Raw genomic sequence first — 27,335 nt, forward strand, 5'->3', positions numbered from 1 at the left:
TGTGACAGTTTTGCCTTCATGTGATTCAGTGCAGCAGGATATTCATTGTCTTCTAGCTTCAGATTCATGGGATGATTACTTGATAGACATTGCAAGTTTGTTTGTGGAATCCTACATTGCAGATTTGGGAGACATCATTGATGACATTCATCTTCTCTTTGATGAAGGTGATCCTTCTTCGATTGTTGCGAGGGCACACTCTGACCCTCTTGTGCATTCTCTACATGATCATTCTTTCGAGGTTGACATGATTGTGGATACTTATGTACAACAGTTGGAGGAGGTCTCTTTATTTTTCGAGGAGACATGTGTGTCTTTGGGACATGTTCTACATCCATCTCCACTAGATCTTGGAGTGCCTTTTTCAGCAGTGTGGCACAATTTACCACCTTTGGAAGGGGTATCTTTCAGCATCGACATGGGGACACTTGAGCAGTTTTCAGAGATTCCTTTCATCACGAGTTTTCTTCATACATCTTCCCTTCATGATTGGGGAGACTTCATGGATACACCTTTGCTTTATTTCTTCCTAAGGGGAGGAATGTTGTTCGACGTTCGTGGAGCAGTTTCTTCATACATAGAGCTTCTATCATTGGTGCAGATTCCACATTGAGGGGGGGCTTCCCAGCTTCTCTTCTTCTCTCATATGGGGGGGACTTTTTCCTCACATGGCGTTTTGTTCCTCACATACTTCTTTGAGAGTTTTTGTATAGCTTTCATCTCTCTTTTTGGGGGAGGGTTTTTTCCCATTGGGTTTTTCTCTCTTTCCCCACTTTGTGAGAGATTTCATTGCATTGGTTTGCATGCATTTGCATTTGTACATGGTGGTGTAGGAGCACCTGAGCACCTGAATGCTCAAATCCTAGCAGGTATAACATTTTATTGCAAATTAAGCATGTGTGTTTATTTTATGCTTCTAGTAGGTTTAATAGGTTTGTTTTGTGGTGTAATAAGGTTTGGAACTCATTGTTGTTTAAGAGTTTCCAAGATTTTTGTTTTCTTGCTCAGTGGGCCAAAAATTGTCAATTTTGGGTCCAAATGAGTATGGTGCAGGAGCACCTGAGCACCTGAATGCTCAAATCCTAGCAGGTATAACATTTTATTGCAAATTAAGCATGCGTGTTTATTTTATGCTTCTAGTAGGTTTAATAGGTTTGTTTTGTGGTGTAATAAGGTTTGGAACTCATTGTTGTTTAAGAGTTTCCAAGATTTTTGTTTTCTTGCTCAGTGGGCCAAAAATTGTCAATTTTGGGTCCAAATGAGCATTTTTGAATTTTTGATGTTGTAAAGCCTTGAAAGGCATTGGAGCATGTTTATTTAGTGTTTCTAATGATTTTGAGTCATTGGTTTGAGTGCCAAGTCACCAGGAGTCAAAATGCAACTTTTTGAGCAACAAAAGTTGTCAAAAGTTGTCAAAAAGTACAAAACAGTGACTTTTGGTGGTTTTGGTTAGTTCCAGCCTGTACCTGTCTGTACAAAGGCTTCAATAAGTTGGCACATGTATAAAAACCATGTTCCCATCATTATGTGTACAGTTCATGTTGGAAAAATAAAAGAAATACTTGTTTTTTCTTGTATTTTGTGAGTTTTCACTAGTTTTCTGCACTTTTGAGGGTACAGTCCGTACCATGGCTCCATGAGTCCGTACTTCTCTTTCTTTTAATTGGTGTGATCTCTGTTGATGTTTGTGTAGTGATTTGGAACAAGTTTTTTTTGAAGTGCTCTTGAGAAAGGCATTGTTTTGTGGTTCCAATGGAAGAACATTCATGGTCCAACTAATTGCTTCAAAGTCTCTTCATCCATGGCTTTGAGGAAATTTGTTGGACCCTCTGTACATACTGTATCATACATCTATTTTCCTTTTCTAACAATAAACAGGTGTTTGTAAACCCATGGCAAGTATGTGGAGTGAGCAACTTGGCTTGGGTATTCTTAGATTTGTTGGAATGGTACTTTGCTGTTCATGGCACTGTACTTTTGAAATGTTGAAGAAGAGTTAAGTTGACAAGAGTTATCATTGCCTTTTACCATCCTTGTCTCTCTCATGACTTGGTTGGATGCAAGAAGCAAAAGTGTAATCAGACTGTAAAACAGTGAGTCACTGTTTTCATTGTTAAAACCTCATTGCCAATCTTCCTAGAAGACAGTATGGAATGATGGATTCTTGTTTTTATGCATCATGGAATGTATTTGTAAATGTATTCAATGCTAAGAAGACAAGGTACACTATTTGGTTGTAAAGGACCTAAATAAGGATCCTAGAAAAGTGTAACCTCTGTCACAGTCATATAATGCTGTCATGCTTTGTGACATCTTTTTAAGTATTCAAACCTACAAGATCCTTGAAGAGGATAAATGCATTATTCTATCATGCCTTTAACACCTTTTTGCAGGCCAGGGACAGAGTGAATAAGTGCATCAAAACAAAGAAAGGAAGTTAAAACAGTTTTAATACTATCAAAATGCAGTGAGGCGGTGAATGAGCAATAGTCATAAAGAATCCTTTCTTATTTGCTTTGCAGGGTGCTCCAACTTATGTCAAGTCTTGGTTGCATCCATATTTGATATACTTCCATTGTATTTGGTTTACAAATGTTGAAAATGCATACAAAACATTAAAAACATTGCTGTCCCAGTCCTCTAGACTGTTATTTCTGAGTAAAATGCAGCAGTATGGCATTTGTTTGATGTAATGACAACATTCTAAGATAAGGTTTGAATCCTTGGGAGTGTTGTGCATATGTTAAAGCAAGGTTTGAACATTTAACTTGGGTCTAGAATCATGGAGGAGACCTTTAATTTGCAAACCCTCACCAAAACTCTTAAAAACCCTTGAAAAGTGCCTATTTTGTGGGGCAGTCCTCAAACAGTCCGTACAGTACTTGCCATAGAAAAAATCTTTGAGTTTACATCATCAATTGACCACATCTCCAAGGGTTTGTCATGAAGTTTAGTAGGTTGAGCAGGGTGAACAATTTTCATTAAAAACTAGGGCTAATTCTAGTAGCCTTTTTGGAGCAAATTTGACCATTTCATGAAATCGGTAAGGAAGGAGAAGCAATTGATTGTTTCAAATCATCAAAATTGATGAGTAAAGACCTAAGACACCCTACTACAAGATCCACAACATTGCATTAAGTCATTTGACCAAAATGACCACTTGAACCTAGAAGTTGCCTTGAGTAAACCAACGTTCTTTGCGTCCAAGTTGGATATTTTCACTATTGAAAGGTGAAGGACAGTCATCATACTTTGCAGACTTGTCTAGATGCTCAGTCAACACATTAATATGATTGAAATCCTTAAAGGTGCAAACAAGGTTAGGTAAACCATGGTTCTCCAACAGCTGCCCATTCCTGGAAGAGAGGAGATTCAGCCAGTTGGACAACCAAACTTGTTCATTTTTGGTGACACTCAAGAGGACCTCATTTCAGACTTGAATGCCTTAGCATGGAAGGTAAGGAGGAGTGATGTCCAATACAATAGGGTGCAAGCAGTGTTGAATAGAGAGAAGGAGATAGGAGAAAGGTTTAGAAGAATCCCATTTGTGCCTAGGGATTGATTTGGGAAGCACATTGAGAACAAAGCCCACCAACCTCAAAAGAAGACTAACTTATATTCTACCTCCTCATCATAGTGGTATCAGAGCCAATTCAGATTTGGGTTGAGAGATTAGCATATGTTAGGTAGTGAGTCAGTGGGAGACAACACCAACAACATGGTGACCAATGCAGAGTTAGCAAAGAGAATGGAGGATCAAGTTGAAGAAAATAGACTCCTTAGGGAAAGATTACAACAACTTGAAAGAAAGTTGAACCAAGTAGAAGTCAAGACCGAAGAAGTCAGTGAGAGAGTAGAAAATGCTGAAGATAAGAAGGAAACCTTAGAGGAAGATGTCCTAGAACCAGATCCAATCTTGGATAGAGAACAAGAAACCTTTTTACAAGCTTTGAAAGCTTTGACTGGAAAGGCCCTAGATGGAGTGTCCTTTTTAGTGGCAAGATGGAACCAGAAGCACTAATGGAGTGGATAGAGGGTCTAGAGAATCACTTTGAATGTGATGGCATTACTGAAGCACAGAAAGTGAAGGTAGCCAAATCCAAAATGAGAGGGGCAACCTTAACTTGGTGGAAATTCATCCAAGAGGAAAGGGTGAGAGAGGGAAAGAAACCCATAACCACCTGGAAGACAATGGTAACTAAAATCAAAGACACCTACATGCCTGAAGATTATGAAATCCAGTTACATAGGAAGAGACAAAACTTGAGACAGAAAGACCTAGATGTCAATAGTTACATTAAAGAATTCCAAAAACTAATCCTTAGATCTAAGGTACAAGAAGATGAAAATGTCAGAGTAGCTAGGTATCTCAATGGGTTAAGATGGAATATTCAGGAAGAGTTAAGCCTATGGTGTCCCAACACATTACAGAAGTGCTATCAATTAGCATTGAAGGTAGAAGAGAGAAACAAGAAGAAACAAGAACAAAATGGTAGAGGCAGAGGCAGAGGAAACAGAGGCAGTCATAGAGGCAGTTTTGGGGGAAGATACACAGATCATAGGTCCCAGGGAGAGTCTAATCTTATTGAGCAAAGCGGGGATTCTCAGAGCAAACCCAACTATAGGGGTAGGGGATCAGGCAACCCAGGAAGGGGTAGATCTAATGGACCTGGAAGAGGTTCATACTTCTCCACCATGAAATGTTATAACTATCAGAAATTAGGCCACCCAGCATATAGATGCCCAGAGAAGCCAAGTTCATCTCAAGGAGGTGATAAGAGAGTCCATTTTGTGCAAGAGGAAACCACACCAAATCAAAGGTGTCTACCATCAGAAGAAGGGGAAAACCTCATGATCAGGAGGATCCTCATGAAAGAGCCATCTCAGAAAGATATGTCTCAAAGGAAAGCTCTTTTCAGGATCAAATGTAAGATCCAAGGAAAGGTGTGCAAAGTTATCATTGACTCAGGATCAACTGATAACATCATATCAGAAGAAGCTGCTACAAAACTTCATCTACCTAGAATACAACACAATGAGCCTTACAAGGTCACATGGTTGGAAAAAGGGCAGCATGTATTGGTGAGTGAACAAACATGGGTAGAGTTTAACATAGGTGAGTATCAAGATAAGATTTTGTGTGACATACTACCTATGGATGCTTGTCATTTGATTTTAGGAAGACCTTGGCAATTTGACAGGAAAGCACAATATGATGGTGAAAAGAACTCATACTCATTTTTCAAGAATGGTATCAACTATAAAATTCAGTCCCTTAATGAAGAAAGTGAGGGCAGCAAACCAAAAGTTCCCAACATTTTGTTAGTTGGTGAAAAGGAGTTCATTCATACCCTAAAAGAAGGTGATGGCATAGGTTTTGCATTGGTAACTAAACCAGTTGATGAAAAGAAAGAAAAGAAGATAGAAATCCCAAATGAGGTGCAGCAACTTCTAGATCAGTTTAAGTCAGTTGTTAATGATGGTTAACCAACCTCTCTACCTCCTCAGAGAGCCATTAGCCACCAAATAGATTTCATCCCAGGTGCATCCTTACCAAACAAAGCTACTTACAAAATGACACCTGAACAAAATCAGGAAGTGGCAAGACAAATCCAAGAGCTATTAGACCAAGGAATGATTAGAAAAAGTATTAGTCCATGTGCAGTACCCACAGTGTTAGCACCTAAGAAAGGTGGGGCTTGGAGACTTTGTACAGATTCAAGAGCAATAAACAGGATCACAATCAGGTATAGATTCCCCATTCCTAGGATAGAAGATCTTATGGATTGTTTAGGGGGAGCAAAATATTTCAGTAAGATAGACCTAAAAAGTGGTTATCATCAAATCTGCATCAAAGAGGGGGATGAATGGAAAACAACTTTCAAGACAAATGAGGGTTTGTATGAATGGCTAGTCATGCCATTTGGGTTAACAAATGCACCCAATACATTTATGAGATTGATGAATGAGGTGTTACATGACTTCATAGGTAGGTTTGTAGTTGTGTACCTTGATGACATCTTAATTTTCAGTCAAACCAAGGAAGAACACCTCCAACATTTGCAAATTGTCTTACAAAGATTGAATGATGAACAACTTACTATCAATCTAGAGAAATGTGATTTCCTTAAGCAAGAGCTGGTCTATTTGGGTTTTGTTGTTTCAGGGGGTGATTTGAAGATGGATCCAGATAAGGTAGAAGCCATAGTTAATTGGCCAACCCCTAAGAATGCTAGTGATGTCAGGAGTTTTCATGGACTTGCTCAATTTTATAGGAAATTTATTAGAGGTTTCAGTGAAATATGTGCACCTATGTTGGAAACCATTAAGGGTGGTGTGAAAGTGAAATTTCAGTGGACAAAAGCAGCCAACAAGGGATTTGAATTGCTGAAAGTCAGGGTTGCTACTCAACCAGTGTTGATTCTACCTAGTTTTGACAAATTGTTTACCTTAGAGTGTGATGCAAGTAATATTGCTATTGGTGCTGTTTTGAGTCAGGATAATAGACCTGTTGCATTTTTCAGTGAAAAGCTTAATGATGCTAAGAAGAAATATTCTTCATATGATCTTGAAATGTATGCTTTGGTTTAGGCACTTAGGAAATGGAGGCATTATCTTCTTCCTAAAGAATTTGTGGTTTACACTGACAACCAGGCACTTAGTTTTCTCAATTCACAGGATAAGCTTAGTCATAGACATGTTAAATGGGTAGAGTCTTTGCAAGCATATACCTTTACTTTGAAGAATAAGAAAGGACAGTGCAATAAAGTAGCTGATGCATTGAGTAGGAGGTTACTTACTGTTCAAGAAATTCAGATTAGAAGTATTGGTATAGACTGTTTTAAGGATTTATATCCACATGATTCTGATTTTGCTGATATTTACAAGGTTTGTCAAGATTTTCAGAATACTTTTCATAGTGAATATGCTGACTACACTTTGCAGAATGGATTGTTATTCAGGGGTGGACAGCTGTGTGTGCCAAAAGGTTCAATGAGGGAGAATCTGATACAGGAAAAGCACAATGGTTGCTTGAGTGGTCACTTTGGTCTTAATAAGACTTTGGAATTGGTTCAGAGGCACTATTTTTGGCCTAAGATGCAGGCCGATGTCAGGAAATATGTTGAGCAATGCATGGTATGTCAGAAAGCCAAGGGTACTAGCACGAATGCTGGTTTGTATCAGCCTCTTCCCATACCTTCTAGGCCTTGGGATTGCATCAGTATGGATTTTGTGGTAGGTTTGCCCAGAACTAAAGCAGGGTGTGATAGTGTTTTTGTGGTTGTTGACAGATTCAGTAAAATGGCACATTTCATACCTTGCAAAACTACTAATGATGCTAGTCACATTGCTTTTCTTTTCTTTAAGGAAGTTGTAAGAATTCATGGTTTGCCATCCAGTATTGTATCTGATAGAGATGCTAAGTTTTTGGGTCATTTTTGGAAAACTTTATGGAAGAAATTGGGCACTAACTTGTCTTTTGGCTCAGCTTACCATCCACAGATAGATGGCCAAACAGAAGTGGTGAACAGAACATTGGGTAATCTACTCAGATGTCTTACCAAAGAATATGGGCAAAGTTGGGATCAACTCATCCATTAGGCAGAGTTTGCATACAATGACAGTGTAAACAGATCCACTGGTAAGAGCCCATTTCAGATTGTTTATGGAATGCATCCTAGAGGTGTTTTTGAGTTAAATGATGTAACTAATTTGCAGCAAGTGAGTGGTACAGCAGAAGATATGGCACAGTCTATGAAAGAAATTCATGAGCAGGTACAGAAGTCTTTACAGGAAACTACTCAAAAAGTTAAGGAGAGAGTTGATGCTTCAAAAAGAGATATTCAATTTTCAGTGGGTGATTATGTGATGGTCCATCTCAACAAGTCACAGTTACAGAAAGGAGTGCCTACTAAGTTGCAAATGAGAAGAGTAGGACCATGCAAAATCTTGGCTAAATATGGCCATAATGCTTACAAAGTTGATTTGCCTAATGAAGTTTCTATGTCTCCTATTTTCAATGTTGCAGATTTGGTGCCATTCAAAGGGGAGCTACCATCAGATTCACAAAGAGTTTCAGATCTTTCTCATTCCCTTTCTGATTTTTCTCTCCCCTCTTCTTCTACTCCCATTCCTCAGCAGGTACTAGATTCAAGAATCATCAAAAAGACAAGACACCATACCTACATGGAGCATCTTATCAAGTGGAAGGATAAACCAGTTTCTGAAGCCACTTGGGTACCTGAAAGTGACTTTCTCAAAACTGGAATTCCTCTTTCTTTACTGCCCAAAGGAGTCACATGACTTCTTTGTCCTTAGGGGAGTATGGTGCAGGAGCACCTGAGCACCTGAATGCTCAAATCCTAGCAGGTATAACATTTTATTGCAAATTAAGCATGCGTGTTTATTTTATGCTTCTAGTAGGTTTAATAGGTTTGTTTTGTGGTGTAATAAGGTTTGGAACTCATTGTTGTTTAAGAGTTTCCAAGATTTTTGTTTTCTTGCTCAATGGGCCAAAAATTGTCAATTTTGGGTCCAAATGAGCATTTTTGAATTTTTGATGTTGTAAAGCCTTGAAAGGAATTGGAGCATGTTTATTTAGTGTTTCTAATGATTTTGAGTCATTGGTTTGAGTGCCAAGTCACCGGGAGTCAAAATGCAACTTTTTGAGCAACAAAAGTTGTCAAAAGTTGTCAAAAAGTGCAAAAAAGTGACTTTTGGTGGTTTTGGTTAGTTCCAGCCTGTACCTGTCCATACAAAGGCTTCAATAAGTTGGAACATGTATAAAAACCATGTTCCCATCATTATGTGTACAGTTCATGTTGGAAAAATAAAAGAAATACTTGTTTTTTCTTGTATTTTGTGAGTTTTCACTAGTTTTATGCACTTTTGAGGGAACAGTCCGTACCATGGCTCCATGAGTCCGTACTTCTCTTGTTTTTAATTTGTGTGATCTCTATTGATGTTTGTGTAGTGATTTGGAACAGGTTTTGTTTGAAGTGCTCTTGAGAAAGGCATTGTTTTGTGGTTCCAATGGAAGAACATTCATGGTCCAACTAATTGCTTCAAAGTCTCTTCATCCATGGCTTTGAGGAAATTTGTTGGACCCTCTGTACATACTGTATGATACATATATTTTCCTTTTCTAACAATGCACAGGTGTTTGTAAACCCATGGCAAGTATGTGGAGTGAGCAACTTGGCTTGGGTATTCTTAGATTTGTTGGAATGGTACTTTGCTGTTCATGGCACTGTACTTTTGAAATGTTGAAGAAGAGTTAAGTTGACAAGAGTTATCATTGCCTTTTACCATCCTTGTCTCTCTCATGATTTGGTTGGATGCAAGAAGCAAAAGTGTAATCAGACTGTAAAACAGTGAGTCACTGTTTTCATTGTTAAAACCTCATTGCCAATCTTCCTAGAAGACAGTATGGAATGATGGATTCTTGTTTTTATGCATCATGGAATGTATTTGTAAATGTATTCAATGCTAAGAAGACAAGGTACACTATTTGGTTGTAAAGGACCTAAATAAGGATCTTAGAAAAATGTAACCTCTGTCACAGTCATATAATGTTGTCATGCTTTGTGACATCTTTTTAAGTATTCAAACCTACAAGATCCTTGAAGAGGATAAATGCATTATTCTATCATGCCTTTAACACCTTTTTGCAGGCTAGGGACAGAGTGAAGAAGTGCATCAAAACAAAGAAAGGAAGTTAAAACAGTTTTAATACTGTCAAAATGCAGTGAGGCGGTGAATGAGCAACAGTCATAAAGAATCCTTTCTTATTTGCTTTGCAGGGTGCTCCAACTTATGTCAAGTCTTGGTTGCATCCATATTTGATATACTTCCATTGTATTTGGTTTACAAATGTTGAAAATGCATACAAAACATTAAAAACATTGATGTCCCAGTCCTCTAGACTGTTATTTCTGAGTAAAATGCAGTAGTATGGCATTTGTTTGATGTAATGACAGCATTCTAAGATAAGGTTTGAATCCTTGGGAGTGTTGTGAATATGTTAAAGCAAGGTTTGAACATTTAACTTGGGTCTAGCATCATGGAGGAGACCTTTAATTTGCAAACCCTCACCAAAACTCTTAAAAACCCTTGAAAAGTGCCTATTTTGTGGGGCAGTCCTCAAACAGTCCGTACAGTACTTGCCATAGAAAAAATATTTGAGTTTACATCATCAATTGACCACATCTCCAAGGGTTTGTCATGAAGTTTAGCAGGTTGAGCAGGGTGAACAATTTTCGTTAAAAACTAGGGCTAATTCTAGTAGCCTTTTTGGAGCAAATTTGACCATTTCATGAAATCGGTAAGGAAGGAGAAGCAATTGATTGTTTCAAATCATCAAAATTGATGAGTAAATACCTAAGACACCCTACTACAAGATCCACAGCATTGCATTAAGTCATTTGACCAAAATGACCACTTGAACCTAGAAGTTGCCTTGAGTAAACCAACGTTCTTTGCGTCCAAGTTGGATATTTTCACTATTGAAAGGTGAAGGATAGTCATCATACTTTGCAGACTTGTCTAGATGCTTAGTCAACACATTAATATGATTGAAATCCTTAAAGGTGCAAACAAGGTTAGGTAAACCATGGTTCTCCAACAGCTGCCCATTCCTGGAAGAGAGGAGATTCAGCCAGTTGGACAACCAAACTTGTTCATTTTTGGTGACACTCAAGAGGACCTCATTTCAAACTTGAATGCCTTAGCATGGAAGGTAAGGAGGAGTGATGTCCAATACAATAGGGTGCAAGCAGTGTTGAATAGAGAGAAGGAGATAGGAGAAAGGTTTAGAAGAATCCCATTTGTGCCTAGGGATTGATTTGGGAAGCACATTGAGAACAAAGCCCACCAACCTCAAAAGAAGACTAACTTATATTCTACCTCCTCATCACATGGGTACCTAACATGGCCTCGTAGCCGGGACCCATCTTACATTGCTTAGTTGCATTGTAGACTTAAGTGCATTCCCCGAAGTTGCACTTAAGGGGGGGTGTTGGTGTAAATAATTATTCATCATGGATATTATTACACTTACTTAAGTTTACTTAGGATAATGCATTTTCATAGTAGTTTGGGTATGAGACACTTGGGTGTTTGTGCCACATTGGGATAGTGTGTGTAGGAGAAATTCCACCTTTTATGGTGTTGATCTTGTTGTTACACTCCACATTCAGTGGGTGATCCACCTCATGTGGACTATTATATTATTTCTCCTACCTACCCACACCTATTTCCTACCTACCCTTGTTTCTTATTGAGCCACATGTCATGTTTGTGTGCTCACATATCCCTAGCCTTGCCTATATAAGCAAGCTCATCTACATTGTAAACAACAATTGAATCATGTTATTGATCATTTTCTATTGATGAGAATACAGTTTATTCTTGTCCCATATTATGTCTCTATTTTGTACATTTCATTGAGCTCTTGATCTTGGCAAAATCTCACAAATATTACATTTGTGGCTGCTACAAACTTGGAAATGTTTCTCATTCCTTGGCCTCTGTGAATTTCGGCACTCAAATGCCATCTTCGACAAATATAAAATCTTATCGATCATTACTCCTTTGGTAGGCTCTAATATCCTTTACAAGCACATCATCTCCTCCATTATTTGTCGTCTGTTCACTAGACAAAACCCCAATCTGCCATGCTCGTCTCCATTAACGCACTCTGTGATCAATAGCCAAAATTTTTTTCTATCCATGACTCCTCCATCATTTGTTGACAGCCTGCTTCTGACCAATGAAGAACCACAACAATATGTTGTTATCCATTTATTTTAATTCAGTTAACTTCCCCAGCACGGGAAGGGAAATTTGAATTTGGTTTGGGTTATGTGTGGGAATTGGGTGGGTGATAGTAGACTGTTACAGTTTATGGGACTCTTCTGGGAAACAGAAACGACGACTCTTTGGGCAAACAACAGTTGGACAGTGAAAGCACCGGATTCAATGGGCCCCATGCCAGCCACACTAAGCGGTCAAAGCTTAGTGTACGTTGTTTAAGCCCTTATTACTCCAGTGCGAGTTGGCATGGTTTCCAAGATTAACTCTTCTAATCATACACATGGCTGATGAGGTTAAACAAGACTCTTCTATGATTTGAGTAAAAGTAAAGTAAAGTAAAGTAAAGTGTCTTTTATAGTCCATGATGCCATCTATCTATGTAGGGTCTACAAATGGGTTAGAGCCTTATGGGACTACCTCGTATTCCTTGCAGGACACTCAAATCTCCATTTCTCTACTTCATGTTCACGTTTAAGGAAATAAGTTAGTCTTCAACTAAAGCTAATTAATATCCACACCAAGCCAATTTAAATATAGTATTTTATATTAAAGGAATCTAGGGAAATATTTTAGATTATGACATACTTCACAACAAATAGTTTCATTATAAAAACAATCTATATATAAATTTCGAATTTATCTAAATTAATTAATATGGTAATTTCATTCATTAATTAAGTCAAAATAATTAATTAATAAAATACTAAAACTTTTGGTTCGTGACACCGAACACAATTAGAAACACTAGGGGAGAGGGGCCAATAGTTGTACAGGGTCCAATAGTCATTATAGCAATTGTGCTTATAATATCCAATCTTGCCACATATTTATACTATATATTGTAAATAAATAATCCACATGCAAATAAAAAAATACCAAATGTTGGTCAAAATGGACCAATACTTGAACCCAAGAGAACCTATAAATGTTATATAAAAAAGACATAAATACATTCATTAACAAGTGAAATAAACCATTTTTTGTTTCAAGTAAAATATCATAGCTATCCACTATTTAAGTGTCATTTATAAAATAAGATGCTCACTTAAACAAGTACTATTATCGTAGTGGAAAAATATTACTTATGTGCACAACTATTGGGGTAGCAATGTATATGCATTGGAGTATTTCATATTAATAATTTGTCTTATCACAAATATAAAAGGTGGGCACAATAAATACTTTGCTTTTTTCTATGAAATTTGAGGGTTTTTCAAAGGTTTTAGTGTTCAACAATTGGTCCATTTGTGTTCAATATAAGTTGTATTTTATATAATAATATGTTATTTTTATAACAACAAATTTTATTTTTTTCAACTATTGGTCCTTTGGTGTTAGATATAAAAGTTAGAGATAACACACACTTATGATTACTAATAGGCATCTAGTCCATTTAAGTTGCTTATAAGTTATATTAAATTACATAAAAAATGATATTATACTAATTACAAAGGATTTTTTTTTATTCAACTACTAGGGATTTTTTAGATTAAGTTTTGGTTGAATCTTTAAAAAGTCAACTTTTGGACACTTTGCACTAGACACATTATTTTGATGAGTTGCATGATGAGTCACATCTTCAAACCTTTGTTGTACATAGTTAAGTGTCCATTTTACATTTCAAAAAAAAAATGGAGGTCTTACAATATTCCATGTGACGACTACATGTTGATGAAATTAGCCCTCATGACTGTTGGTCCCTCTCCCCTAGAACGAGAGACATCGAGAGGAGGCCAAAGGTTAGTAAGACCCCCATCCTTGGATGGAGGCATGGTTGGGGAGGGGATAAATTATGACGAGGAGCCAGCAACAACATCCAATGCAGGAGAGTGCAAGAGAGAAGAAAGCACAAAGGGTGTAGGTGTCCTAGGATTCGTCACACAGGGAGGTTGAGAAGAATGTGAGGGCTTAGGAGGTGAGTGGCTTGGTTGGGAATGGAGGGGAAGGGACAAAGAGAAATAATGAGCATGTTGGTGATAGGTTGGAAAACTGGGCTCAAAAGCTGAAAGGCAAGGTGCAGGGGGTGAGGAGAAAGCAAAAGACCCTAGGATAAGTGCTTCTTTTGCAATGACTCAAACTTATTCTTCTATCTTCTAATGCAACCTTCCTAATGACAAAGAGATTTGCCATTCAAGGAAATGCCAAGACAAATCCAAAGGTCTAGATGAAGTGAGGAAGCAAGATCAAGGTGAAGTGGAAGCAACCTGGCATTCAAATTGTTGATTGAAGACTTGGTAGATTGAATGACAAATCTAAGAAGTGACATACCAGCATGGAAGAAGATGTGCCTCTTTTTCCTACTCCAAAGATGATGAAATATCTTGACAAAGGAAGGGATTAAGTGAGAGTCTTTGAATCTTTTAAGAAAGGCTACGTTTGCAACCTTCTTGGCTAGCTTCATCCTTAGTTGCTCTATTTATTTGGATTCCCACTAGATTTCCCTCCAATGAAGGGTATTGCTTAATGACATCAGTTTTCCACAATCCATAATATTACATATGTGATGTTTCTAGGTTTAGACTATGTATTTTTATTTCCATCAACGTTTTGAATCACTTAGTGTTATCAACTTTCCACAATCCATGCTAATATTTAGTGATTTGCTTTTGGATTCGATTGTGTATACCAATTTTTATCATCAAGATGAAAGGGAGCTTTGGAGTAGAAAAATGCATGGTTGCATACCAAAGAAGCATATAAAGAGAGGAGAAAGGAAGGGTAGGGGGCTAGGTGGGGGTTTGTTTGGGGAGGGAAAGGGATAGGTGACACCACATCAAAGAGCGAATAAGGACTGACACCAAGATAAAATAAGAAAACCAAAAATTACAGCAAAGAGAAATTAAAATAAAATAAAATTAGAAGAGGGAGAAAAAGTAAGAAGGACAAAATAACAAGTTAAAAAATACCCCTTAGTATAGAAATTAATAAAGCAAGAGAACTAAAGGAAAAAAAAAAGAAAGAAGTTTCATGTTAATACAAGAGGGGAATAACAAAATAGAAAAATAGAAAAAGCCAAAGGAACAAAAACAAATAAAAATTAAGTAAAATAGAACACACCCAATAAAGAGATAAAGGTGTCTTCTATTAAAAATGCCTAATAAACCAAAGAAAATGGAGTCGATGCACTACTCAATGAGTTGTTGAGCATTGAGAAAACTTAGATTTAGAAAGGTGTATGTTGTGTAAACAAATAAAAGCACAATTATTGGCCTATAAAAGGTATTATTCTAATGTTTTAGATAGAGTATTAAATATATTATTTTATCTCACAAAGAACTTAGCAAATAATGGTAATTTTAAAGTTTTTAATTGTGGTTGTCTACAATTTACTTTGCAAAACGATGAGTGAGCTACTAACCTACACCAACAAAGTATAACTCCAAACATAAATTGTATTGATAAATAAAAAGAATTCAAACATAAGTGTATGAAATACTATGGAGGGTGACAGTAGTAGAGGAGGCGTTAGGGTTTTTGTGGAAGGTGAAGGTGCATGTGATAGCAGTGACTTGGATGATGGCAATCCCGCTTGGCCTTGCACTTCTTTGGGTATGGCATGGGCGGTGCTTGTGGTCTCCCCTAGTTGGGAGACACCTTTGTGGCTCCCCATTTTGTTTGTGAGGTCCTCGTTTTCTTTCTTTTTGGGCTCCCCTACAACAATTCTTCTCTATGGATGGACAAATCTGAGACTTCTCGATCAGTTGGTTCCTCGACCCTTCATGGGTTTTGCCTCTATTTGCCTTTGGGGTTTTGTGCATGTGTTTTGGGGTTCATTTTTCTTTGGTTTCCAGAGGTCCTTTTCCTATGTTGTGGTCTTTTTCTACCTAGTTTTATCAGGTTGGGCCTAGTTATGGGAGCTCCTTCGACTTTCCCTGGAAATGTTTGGTGGCCTTCTATGCTTTGTGGTTTTGCGGTGGGTGGAGGTTTGCTGAGGGGGTTCTTGGTGGAATTCATGCCTTTTGTCTTTCTTTCTCCTCCCCACAAATGACTCCTTGGCTATGTATTGATTTTGTTGGAGGGTTACTCTTTTATGGCTTCCAAGGTGCTCTTCTTTGTGGTCATAGGTTTTGGTTTCCTTGTTTGCCCTATTCTCTTTGTAGGTCCCTTTCTGCTCAATCATGTTCTCATGTTCCTCTCATATTTGTTAAGTTTTGGATTAGTGGTGGTTCATCCTTGGTGAGTTGTAGTGATGTTAGGGATTCCCTTATGGAGGTGGGATCCTCTGCTAGGTTTTCCTACGATTCCAATCCTATTAATGTGGATGGTTTGTTGGAGAATATAGTTAAGACATCTTCCCTTTCCGAGAGCATCTCTATTAAGGGTGGCACTAAAGAGAAAAAGTTTTGGGAAGCCTTTCAAAACCCAAGGGTTGCATGGATCTTTGTTGTAGATAATGACAAAGATTGTCTGCAGATAGTGGATTTATAGAGATGGTCCATAGTGGATCTATAGAGGTGGTCCAAGATAATGTGTTTATAGCATGATTCCTCTTGGGATGGGTTTGGGCTCCTTTCTACCCTTTTCCTTTCTAGAAACATTGTTGTTTGTAGTGGATTTACCTGTAAAAGGTTGGAGGAAGCCTTTCAAAACTTCCTAGTCTTCTCTACTTTGACCCATTCTTTGGTTGTCTGTCTTGCCGTTCAAAGTGTTATTTTTTGTTAAAGGTTCAAGGATGCCTTTCAAAACCTGGATTTCCTTTTCCTTGTTCATGTTTCTTCCCAGCCCAAGGTGGTGTGGATTTTGGGTTATGAGGTCCCATGGAGTTCTGGTTATTTTGATGTAATTATCTCACCCCGATTCACTACTCCCATCAAAAGCTTATTGTCTTTGAAAAAGTCCTTTTCGGGGTTTGGTTGTCTTATTGCTTGTGAGACCTTGCTTTATCTGTCGATTGGTCAATTTATGTGTAAGGGTTTGGGCCATCTCCTGCTTTAATCATTTAGAACATAATTGTATGAACTACAATGTGTATACCTTAAGTGTAGGCAAAAAATTGAAACTACAAGTAAAATGCAGATGTAGATGCAAATGTTATTTCTTGAATGAAATAAAAATCCTTGTCCTTTCATTCATTATTAGTATCATTAGTATCACATATAGATATCTTATATAAATAAAACATGTAAACATTTAGAAAATAATAATAAATTAGTAATATATGCCCAAAATTCTTGTTTATAATTACAATAGAAACTATTCTAAAAATTCATATTAAAAGATTTAAAAAATTGGAAATAAAATTATATCCTATCATTTTAATTATGACAAGTTTCTAAATTGATATTTAAGACAATCTTATTAAAAATACTTTTAAAATAAATTAACTAAGTTTCTAAATTCATATAAGAAAATATATACTATTCTAAAAAAATCTTTTAAAAGATTATTAAATTAGAAACAATTATATCTTACCATTTCAAAATATTCTAAATAAATTTGTATTTTTTATAATAAATATTCTAAATTAATATATATGAATATTATAAATTAAAATATTATATAATATATATTACCTACTATAATATTTTACAATTTACTTATAATTTGAAGCATCATATATATACTTTAGAAGAAAAAAAACATACCAATGCATACGATGTAATATTTTTTTAAGTAGTCATATATGGTCTAAAAGTGGGAAAATGATAATGCAGCCAAATTCCAGACCTAATTTCAACTACACTATTTGAAAAATACTTGAGTTTAAAGTAGGAGAATTTGTTTTAAAATTAGAAAGGAATGATTTCAAAATATAATCCGAATATAAAAGACTTTTCAAAGAAAAATTAATAAAATAAAGGTGAAGTTGATTTTTTAAAGAATTATAATAGAAATTGTGTCTCTACCTAATTTTTATGAATAATTAATTTTTGATTAAGTAATTTGGATTATATGGGATAATTTCTTTTTTTTCTTAATAAGCCCATGTCCCCATGCGATTGGTTATGAGCATTTTCTGCTTAAATTTAAGCAACTAGAGTGTTCCCATGTAAAATTCTAATTAAGGGAAAAGGATAAATTGGAATCTTTCGCTATTTTAGTGGAGCAACAACTGTTTAAAAAATGAAAATAAGCTTTGAAAAAAAGGAGGGGCTTGAAATAAGCAGTGTCTACTTATTGAAAAAAAAGACACATGGCTTCACCATATTCTTTTGCTCTCCTATTTACTTGCCTAAAATTTTGCTTATGAATTTTATTCGTAAAAAATATTATCAATAATTTCATTTACAAAATAATTTAAAAAGATTGCATAAAAATAAGCAGCCATTTGACTATCCATGGGGCCATCTGCTCCACAAATTGCTCCTTAAAAAGTTGAGCAACTGCTGCTAGCCAAAATAAACTAAGCAGCAGCATGGGGACATGCCCTAAGTTTCTTAGGAGACTCATTTTATGCAAATTTTCTCCAATAAGATTTGAATTAGCGAAACTTTAAAACTTTAAAAATATCTTTGTTTTGGGTAGATGTTGAAAAGCTTATAAGAACTACATTGTCTATAAAACCCATAAGAGAATCTATCAATTAGAAAATCAAGTTCTCTTAAGTCAAACCCTTGAATCAACTAACTTTACAACTCTTAGTGAAGATTTAAAGACAAGATACATGAGTATGCAAGAGACTTATATACAATTCTTTGTCCTTTAAAAAATAAAAGTGTGCACTAATAATTTTATTTGTAGTATATATATTCTTTTAGTATTTATTAATGAACATCAAATGTCTTAAATTAATACTATAAAAATATAGCAACATAACATGCAAACATGTACTAGACAACTCATAATGTTTGGATTTAAACTATTTTATCTCGTTTTTTAATTTAAACCTGTTTTCTATTATAAAATATTAAAATTATTTGATATTCTATCAAAATTTGACCACCTAATTTATACATCACAGTCATTAAATAATACTGTACAAAAAGCCTTTTAAAATTAAATAAAATTATTTGTTTATAATATAAATGATCATAAGTCTATTTGAATTCTCTTATTAACATATAGCTAATGTTAATTATATGAAATCTTATATTACCATATATAAAATAGAGTTACATACATTCACACAAAAATGTGGGTGGAAAGAGTCGCACCTCAAAAGTTCAAACAAAAAAACAATCTAGAACAAAACAAAACTAAAACAAGCCAATACACAATCAGAAGAAGATCATTAAGAAGAGGAGGTGAGTCCTCATCATTTGGTTTATCCCATACCTTAGTGGATTCAAAGTATCTATAAGAGCTTCCTAACCATCATTAACATTACCTTTTTAAAAAAAATTTAACAACATCATGAACAAGAGAAATTGCAAGAACAAATTGAAGGATTTCATCAAAGCTCATCCAATCCTTAGTATTGTAACCAAAAATAAGAGAGAAATAAAATGACAACTAATCGACTATGACTAGAGGCAACGCAATCAAGGCACATGCATTGACTATGAACAGAATGTCAGGCTAGAAGTTTCTGATTTAATGTTGGTAGATATTGAAACTTCTATATTAAATACTTTGTTTGACAATGTGAAAAGCTTCTGCACAGATAGATGAAGCAATTAAAAATTAATGCCAACATTACATAGATGCTATCATGAACCATAAAATCTTCTCAAATATAATAAACTGACAGAAGACTATGAAAATATGATCAAACCATGTGAGGAGGAGTGGTAATGGTTGTTGGAAGTTGAAGTCCAACGGACTTTTTCCCTGTTTGCCGTCAAAACTCTTGGCTATTCATATTCTTCCTGGAAGCTCTTTAAGAGTTGATTGTAATTCATTTTCTAAAGTTGATTGCCAGAGCTGATTGCAGCTGTGTAGATGTAAACCAGATTGGTGAATAATAAAGTGATTCCCCTGCTTCAAATGTGGATGTAGGCAATTGCCGAACCACGATAAATCTGTGTGTTCTTATTGTTTGTGTTGTGTATATTTAATTGTATTTATCTGCTGTTTTCAATTCGATTTCTTCATCCTAACAATGGTAATGGTAATGGGAAGGCACAGCATCCTCCATCGCATCTGCAACTGCTCAGCAAGAAGCTGCCCACTCACCGAGTTCTATCATCTCTTTCAGGTTGCTATGGGCCCATCACGCATCTCCAACTTGGCTTACGCCCGCTCTTGGTCATCTCCTCTCCAGATCTCGCAAAAGAATGCTTTACAGCAAATGACAAAGCCCTCGCTTCGCGCCCACAGACATCAGCAGCAAAGCATGTGGGATATGACTCCTAACTGTTGGTCATGGCTCCCTATGGTTCCTTATGGAGAAACCTTCGGAAGATGACCACCCTCCCCATTTTCTCTGCCACCAGAATCGATCACTTCAAACACATCCGGATGGAACAACTCTCCGCTCTCATCCGTTCCTTGTTTCAGAGTTGTTCTGCCCCTGTAAACATGAAATCCGCATGGTGGCGGGTCCTCTCTCTTCCCAGAACTTCCCAGAAGCCCATCACTTCAAGGAGATGATAGAAGAGCATTTCTACCTGCTTGGTAAATTTGAAATTGGAGAGCACCTGCCGTTTCTCAAGTGGCTCGATCTGCAGAGTGTCATATCTGCCATGAAAGCACTGAACAACAAAAGGGATGTGCTTCTGCAGAAATTGCTCAACGATCAATGTGAGAAACGAGGCATGCATGCACAAGACTTGATGGACATTCTAATCTCTGCAGTAGACAACCAAGAATTCCAGTCTCACAATAACGATGACGCTGTGAAGGCAACAATCTTGGTATGCTGTTCTGTCTTTTTTATTTTTCTAAATAATGTGGGCATCTTTATTTTTATATTGTAATAAATCTGATTACATAGATATTCTCTCTTTTTATATAAGATATTGCAACAATTTGAATAAACATACATCTAGGTAGCAGTTTTTGTATATTGTTCTATGTTAGTTTGATTATATAAATGTTTGCATTCATATTTTTATATTGTAATAAATCATATTACATAGATGTCAGTATCTCTATTTGTTCATGTTATTCTGGACTTCTTGTGTAGATTTTATTGTTTCCAATATTTTAGATCAAACTCCATGAAAGTAAGAGAAGAGAATTCGAACAAATTATTATGGACTCTGAAAATTTCATGATTTTAATTGAAACACCTCTATTTTCATATATAAAAAAAACATAGATCTACACAAGAGTCCTTGTATGTTGTTCTATATTTTTCTTTTCTTTTAGAAACAAATAAGATTATATAGAGATCCACATTTCTATCTTAATATTGTAACAAATCCAATCAGATTATATAGATATTGACATCTTTATCTTTATAATGTAATAAATCAGATTACATAGATGTTGACATCTTTATTTTTATATAATACATTACAACAATTTAAATAAACATACATCTAAATCAGGTAATGATAAACGCAGGATGTAATGATAAACGCAGGTACAGATACATCTTCTGTGACCATTGAATGGGCACTGGCGGCTCTGTTGCAGCACCCGGATGTTTTGAGAAAGGCCCAGGAAGAACTTGACACGCAGATCGGACGAGACCGACTGGTAGAAGAATCAGATCTAGACAAGCTATCATTTTTACAAGCCATTGTCAAAGAAACTTTCAGGCTTTATCCAGCAGCACCCCTTTTAGTTCCTCACGAGGCTGTAGAGGCATGTAGTGTTGGAGGTTATCATGTCCCAGCAGGAACCAGACTGTTAGTGAATGCGTGGGCAATTCATCGAGACCCGACCGTGTGGGATCGACCTATGGAATTCGATCCTGATCGTTTTTTAAACAGCGGGAAAGCGATTGATGTGAAAGGTCACAACTTTGAATTGATACCGTTTGGTTCAGGGAGAAGAATGTGTCCAGGCATGTCTCTAGCATTAATCGTTGTCCACCATACCTTGGCCCGGCTGCTTCAGAGCTTCGACTGGTTTGTTCCAGAGGGTACTGTAATTGACATGGCTGAGGGACTTGGACTCACAATGCCCAAAGATATTCCACTGGAGGCCATTATTAAACCTCGCCTTCCTCTGCATCTCTATTCATATGTCTGAGCACATTGTAGCCTGCAATGGCGTAATATTTTTGCCGTTTGAATCTGTCAAGTTAATTACAGTTTTGTGTTAGATTGAAGAAGTATTTTTGTTTACTAGAGCTCATATGGGATATTTTATTGTCTCTACAATTTAGGACAGAATGAAATCAACGGAAAAGAAAAAAGATGAGAGTATGCATGTTTTAAAGGTATAATAGTGGGTGGACACTCTCTTACACTTTTGTATTTTGGTCATTTTGTCCTATATATGGTTATAATAATTTTATTTATTTGGTGTGCTAAATAAGTTTTGACTTTGATTATTGTTGTAGACAGGCTTATATTTTTTAATTGAACTATTAATATAATTTAGTCCAGTTTGAATATCAGTTGTTGATCAATCTTTGATCATTTGATCCAATGGTCATTACAAGATTAGGAGCCTTTGAATAATCAAGAATCATGATGAAGTATCATTTAGTCATGTGCTTTTTTTATTCGTGTAGCTTAAATCACATAGATTAAGTTTTGACTTGTACACTTAAAAGTGTTAAACACTTAGAATTATCTGACATTCTTGATAAAAACAACACAAACACAGAAATATAGAGAGGAGAAGAGACAGGAACACAGAAATACAGAGAAATTCATAAATGGGCTCTGCTAAACACATGCCCTTACAATTGAATTTATAAGAAGATACATAGAAGACTCTGGATAAGAGTTAGTTACAAACTTAACGATGGGCAGTTGAAACAATGCAACACAAGAATCACGTGGACTAAAGTCTCTAGAAGTCACTGTGTGTGGGAATTTTCGGGAAGACAAAAGTTTCTAGGAATATCTGGAGGATAATTAATTTATCTGCCAACATCCCCCCATAAATTAATTATCGAATTGTTTTTGATATCCCCCCATAATCGAATTAGGATGGGTCCCAGCTTCAAGGCTTTTTAGGTACCCATTCACAACAAATTCTGTTTCCCCTAATCACTTTGGGTTTTCACAATTTACCCTTAACCGATTCACTACAAACTTCACTTTTACAATAAATTTTGGGTTTTTAACCGGTTTACCCATAACCATTTGGGTTTTCCCCAACTGATACAATCACTTTGAATTTCACATTACTTTGGGTTTTTTTACCCAAACAAGTGGTTTTGGCTTACCACAAACCATCACAAGAGACTCAGCACTAACATGGTTCCAATGACCATCTTGATGGGGAAACTTTCATCACTGCGAATTTTTTTTTCTAAAATTATTGAGTCCATATAAAAAACAAACCATCATGCACCCCCTTGCATCAAAACACTAATTTTGTCACCTCCAACCAAAAACATTTCAAACATGATTTATGAAAATAGAACAGAGAATTCCACATATAGATACAGGCTTTCCTCAGATATACAAAATACATTAAGGGTACTTATCAGCTTGGTATTGAATACAAATATGGAGGAGAACCCACTTTAGTTGGATATACAGACTCTGATTATGCAGGTGATATTGATGATAGGAAATCAACTTCAGGATACATCTTTCATCTTGGATCAGGACCGATTTCTTGGAGCAACAAGAAGCAATCAACTGTGTCACTATCATCAACAAAAGCTGAATATATTGGTTCATCAAAGACATCTCAAGAAGCATTATGGCTTAGAAGACTACTTGAAGAAACATACCATCCACAACATTCTCCTACTATAATATTTTGTGATAATCAAAGCACTATCAAGTTGGCAAAAAATCCCGTATATCATGCCAGGTCTAAGCATATAGAAGTGCATCATCATTTTGTTCAAGATTTTATTGAAAGTCAAATGGTGGAGCTCCAATTTTGTGGCACAAAAGAACAAATTGCTGACATATTCACAAAAGCATTGTCTATTGTAAAATTTTTCAAACTAAGAGAAATGTTGTATCTCAAGGAAGTTGCTATTCTCTCCAAATAAACATTATGGGGAGGTGTTAGAATAATGTTTATTTAATATACTACAGTGCTGGTAGGTAAACATTAATTATAGACTTTTCTAGAATTCTCCAGCCAATGCATGTTTTCTCTTCTAGATTTTTTCTAGAACTCTCTTTCTCTTCACAATCTGCTGATAAAATCAGAATGTTCTGGAGGTCTGCACACAGACTTTAAATACAACAATCTCCCTTAACATTTGCAATGTAATGTGTATGAATGTAATAGCATACTGCTGTGAAATATATGAATTTATTTTTAGTGTTGTAATACTCTGTTTTTTTTGTGCAAGTGTATTTCATGCTCTAATACCATGATAAAAACAACACAAACACATAAATACAGAGAGGAGAAGAGATAGGAACACAAAAATACAGAGAAATTCATAAATGGGCTCTGCTAAACACATGCCCTTACAATTGAATTTATAAGAAGATACATAAAAGACTCTGGATAAGAGTTAGTTACAAACTTAACGATGGGCAGTTGAAACAGTGCAACACAAGAATCACGTGGACTGAAGTCTCTAGAAGTCACTGTGTGCAGGAATTTTCGGGAAGACATAAGTTTCTAGGAATATCTGAAGGATAATTAATTTATCTGCCAACAATTCTATAAATTTAATATATTACTTAAACATTTTATAAGCTTAGTATATTACTTAATGTGTATGATTTAAAACTAACCCATTTCACTTCACCTTGCAGGCCTGAAAAGAAATTCATTTGCAAACTTATGAACTCACCTCGGAAAAAATACTTGTCTACTTGCCTTGTCTTCAATCTTCCTTCTCATGCCTCTGAAAATTCTTATGAAATCAGGCCCCTTCGTTCATGCCTTTGGTGAGTTGGCGATTCGTTGAATAGATTAACCTTGTAACATTGCTCCATCCATCGGCTAAAAATTAAATTGGTGAAACCATCCTTCGGCGAACAAAGAGGTTCATGAACTTACACAATCACAGAAAAGCCTTTCTTCTTTTTTCTCTCATCGTCGAAACTACTTTTTGACGAACTCACATTTCAGTGAACTTATTAATCGACAAAACGCGCTTTCGATGAACTTTCTCTTCGGTGAACTTTAAGTTCGCAAGCCCCTTTCATCGAAAATGCATCATCTTCTGCGAGTGGTCTTCTTTTTGTTGAAAAGGAGTTGTATCAGTCCTCGGTAAATTTGCTTAACCTATCTAAAAATGGAAGTAAAAAGAGGAGGAAGAAAAGGAATCTGGGGTTGGGGTTCGAGATTAACGCTTAGTTATAAGGAGATAGCTTGCAAAAGAAAGGGGAAAACCGAAAGCCCAAAGCCTGAGAGGAGGAAGTTATCACTTCGTTCAATATCTCTTCTGGTGAAGAACGACAGATTCTCTCTCTTTGTGTTGCTTTTGATTCCACCCACCCGGGTCTACGGGTGGGGGGCTTCAATGGCAGTTCGGTATCTTTAGACATAGCCACTTTTGAATTTTTCAATTCGGATATTTGGCTAATGCATGACAAGGGGTAAGGTGGTCCATTTAGGATCTTTCAGATTGGGTAGAAGTGATGGACTTATAGACGAGGAAAATTGAACCATAGTGAAGGGTGGTCAAACTTCATGAGGATTCAATATCCCTCTCTCTAATCCAAGAAAACTTTTGGGGTACAATTTAATATGCTATAGATAAAAATACTTAGACCATAAAGGCTGAAAGTACAAGTTATCAAGGCAATTTGGACAACTTCATACACTCTCTATCGAGGGCATGCACATAGGTTGGGGATGATAGTTTGGCACTCAAATGTCTCATATGGATGAGGTACAAAATTTCATACCATAAAGTATGAAATAACAAGTGCTTAAGCTCTGAGTACTAAATATGATAAAACTATTAAACAAAAAAGTGATAGACCAAAATAAATTGATGAAAAGACAAGGAGAATACAAGGACGCTCACAAAATGTTTAGTAATGAAGCTTCCAGCATACTCCACATTCTTCTTTATTATTCTTGCACACATACGACCAAGGACAAAATGTTGGGGTCGCTGTGTGGTGCAGGAGCACCTAAGGGTTGAAATGCCCTTAACCAATTTTGGCATGTACATACTATGGACTAGCTCTAAGTCCTTTTTGTTTGCAGCTTTTGAAATTTTGCCTATCGGCAAGACCTACCCCGATCAGCATGACTTATCCCAATGCGGTCGCTAGAGTTCGGAGCGAGTTATCGGGTATCGGAAGGAGTGGGTTTATGCTACCCCGATGACTCGATGAGTTAGCATGCAGAGCGGAGTGCCTCGGAGATAGTCATCGGGTATCAGACGGAGTAGTTTTACGCTACCTCGATGACCTGATGGGAAGGCATAGGCGCGGACCGGGTGGTATCGGTTATTGGCAGGCAAGGTTCTCACCTACGCCGAAACCCAATAGAAAGTGCACAACTGGAGGAGGTTCATCGGCCATCGGGAGGAATGCTTTTGTGTTACGTCGAAGCCCGATAATAAATGCGGAGCGCGATAAGTCGGCATCGGCCATCGGGAACTAGGATTTGATGTTACCCCGAAGGCCAATGGAAAAAGAGCCAACAGAGGAGCCGGTTATCGGGTATTGGTGTGTTTTGGTTACCCCAATCATTCGATGGAAAGGTGCAGATTTTTGCAAGTCGCCAACGGGCATCGGAAGCCAGGTTCTGAGGCTACGCCGATGACCCGATATGGAACTGTTTTCCTTTCATTTTGTAACCATTTGTGTTTCCACGACGAATGGATGAGCTATAAGAGTCCACAAAGATGAATTGTAAGGGGTTGTTGGATCATTTTGGAAAAACAAAAGAAATACATACAAGTTTTTTTTCTGGTTCCGATCGCTGAGTATTGTTTTGTAGCTAGAGTTTCCTTTTTGTTGTTCGTTCTTTGTTTGAATCCACATTGTAAATATGGCTCTGTCTTGAAACTCCATCGTGGGATCCACACGACCATTGGAGTACTTTAGGAAGAGCAGGAAACTAGGAAATGGCAATCACCATTTCTGCATACTGAGCCTAGGCGAGCTTGGAAGTAGTTCGGCTAGGTTTCAGTAATGTAATGAAGATAACTTGCAGGGAAGGAATATGTTGAGAACTGGAAGAAGTTCCAGAAGGTTACAAGCCTGAAACCGTGACATTGTGAATCCAATAGAGAAAAGTTTAATAAACCAAACAAGATGGGTGGTGTTGCAATGAGGGAACATGTGTGTGTGTCTTGCATCCCTGCAAGGTTTTAGTGAGCAAGCTTACCTAGTGACTTGAGAAAAGTGAGCAAACAAATGGTAGGGAAGCCCTGATAAGTCTGGTGAGGTAGACGTGAACCCGGGAAGGGATAGAAACAAACCATTAAAGAAGCCTAATTGATGGTAAGTTAGGTAGCCTCCCTATCACTGTGATTAGAGGTTTGCCATAGTCAAAGCCCCGTTTTGGTGTTTCCACCTCCATGGACAACCAAATGGATAGATTGTGATAACACTAATACATTTGGGGTCAAATTCCGACAGAGGTTTCCGACGGACAAGGAACATTGTGTGAAAATTTGATTTTTT

The 27,335-nt window shown here is 36.7% G+C and overlaps 1 pseudogene; it reads left to right on the forward strand.

Moving 5' to 3' along the window:
- The window catches only part of LOC131049086 (cytochrome P450 82A1-like), a 32,881-nt pseudogene extending 11,044 nt beyond the window's left edge, over positions 1-21,837 (forward strand).
- Positions 21,838-27,335: the final 5,498 nt, after the last annotated feature.

The sequence above is a fragment of the Cryptomeria japonica genome, chromosome 3 (assembly GCF_030272615.1).
Source record: "Cryptomeria japonica chromosome 3, Sugi_1.0, whole genome shotgun sequence".
NCBI classification, from domain to species: Eukaryota; Viridiplantae; Streptophyta; class Pinopsida; order Cupressales; family Cupressaceae; genus Cryptomeria; species Cryptomeria japonica.